Source organism: Monodon monoceros, unplaced genomic scaffold (assembly GCF_005190385.1).
Source record: "Monodon monoceros isolate NGI ecotype Baffin Bay Population unplaced genomic scaffold, NGI_Narwhal_1 Super_Scaffold_11, whole genome shotgun sequence".
In the NCBI taxonomy this organism is placed as follows: Eukaryota; Metazoa; Chordata; class Mammalia; order Artiodactyla; family Monodontidae; genus Monodon; species Monodon monoceros.
In genome coordinates, this window is record NW_021703767.1 from 87,272,825 (window position 1) to 87,274,679 (window position 1,855).

General features: G+C 40.9%; 1 pseudogene; it reads right to left on the reverse strand.

Annotated features, from left to right (window-relative positions):
• Positions 1–581: 581 nt before the first annotated feature.
• Positions 582–812, reverse strand: LOC114890569 (annotated as a pseudogene).
• Between the last annotated feature and the right edge of the window lie 1,043 nt (positions 813–1,855).

The following is a 1,855-nucleotide window of genomic DNA, read 5'->3' on the forward strand; positions in this document are numbered from 1 at the left end:
AAAGGCTCAAAATATACACAACAGGTATGGGTATGAGTGGGACTGAAAATATGAGAAAGTCTATATGAACATGAAAGTCTACATAAGAAAGCAGTTAAGGCCTTGTTATGAACTGAATATTTGTGTCCCCCCAAAATTCATATGTTAAAATCCAACCCCCCAATATGATATTATGAGGAGGTGGGGGCTTGGGGAAGTGATTCGGTCATGAGGGTGGAGCCTTCATGTTTGGGGTTAGTGCCCAAAGGGAGCTCCCTTGTCTCTTCCAACATGTGAGGACACAGTGTGAGAAGACATAATCTATGAACCAGGAAGTAGGCTCTCACTAGACACCAAATCTGCTGGCATCTTTTTTTTTTTTTAAGGAGAACCACTTTATTTTGAGTAGTAAACAAAACTTCATTTATAACATAATAAACAAACCTTCCATCAGTTTTTTAACAGTCCAAAGAACAAAACCTCTGACTTAGTTAGAATTTACATTTAACCTTAAATATTCTAAAATGCATCCATGTCAACTTTGGTATTTTAATTTTGCCTGATACTGTGAAATAGGGCAAACCTTGATCATGGTCAAATTCCTAATTTTTGCTGTTCACCCACTTTTCTTGATCTTGCTCTCTGATTCCGTACATTCCAGAGTGTTCGATGGATTTGTAATAAACTTCCAAGATGAAGGGGAATTTCTTCCTCATTGTTTGCCTGAAATCTTGGCTTGTGTTTATCTTTTTAAACAAAATATATGCTCCAAAAATGTCCACAAGTTCAGCTGCTAAACCTCCTTTAAAGATTTTCTTTGCCAGTGGATCCATAGTGCCTCCATCCTGAGGTGTGTACTTGCAAGGATCTGCTGGCATCTTGATCTTAGACTTCCCAGCCTCCAGAAATATGAGAAATAGGGACTTCCCTGGTGGCGCAGTGGTTAAGAATACTCCTGCCAATGCAAGGGACTTGGGATCAAGCCCTGGTCTGGGATAGATCCCACATGCCGTGGAGCAACTAAGCCCGTGCGCCACAACTACTGAGCCTGAGCTCTAGAGCCCACGAGCCACAACTACTGAGCCCACGTGCCACAACTACTGAAGCCCACATGCCTAGAGCCCGTGCTCCTCAACAAAGACAAGCCACTCCAATGAGAAGCCTGCGCACCGCAACAAGGAGTAGCCCCTACTCGCCACAACTAGAGAAAGCCTGTGTGCGTCAACGAGGACCCAACGCAGCCAAAAATAATTAAATTAATTAATTAAAAAAAAAAGAAATGTGAGAAATAAATGTTTGTTGTTTAAAGTTCAGTTTAGGGTATCTTTGTTATAGCAGCCTGAGTGGAACAAGGCAAGCCTCTAGGATTGAAAGTTTACTCTTTAGAGAGGTTGACTCAGAGACTGGATTTGGAAATATGAGAAACAGCAAAGGGAAGGGAGGTCCAACTGAACTGAGAGTGGGAGCTGAGGGAAAGTTTGCAGAGTTAATGGTTAGACTCTAGCCTCTTCCTCTCACACAGCTGTCAGAAGACTGATTTTCAGGCTTAGAAATGGGATGGTTCTTCTTTTGGGAAACCAGTTAATCCAAGGAAAAAAACTTACAGATATTGGCAGTAGGGAAGGTGGGCACCCAGGTAAACACCTGTGTCCCAGCCTAATCACAAGCCCATGCTTCGCTTCCAACTATCTTTTTCATGCCTTACGCTTAAATATGGACAGTACCCAAGGACCATGAGAGATTTGGGAAAAGCATTTAACATGAAAGAGAAAATAAAACAAACATTAAAAAAATTTACAAGAAAAGAGATAATCCAAGGAGCAAAAGATGATATTGAATCTATGAAATGAGAAAAAAATGCTCTAAAAATAAATAT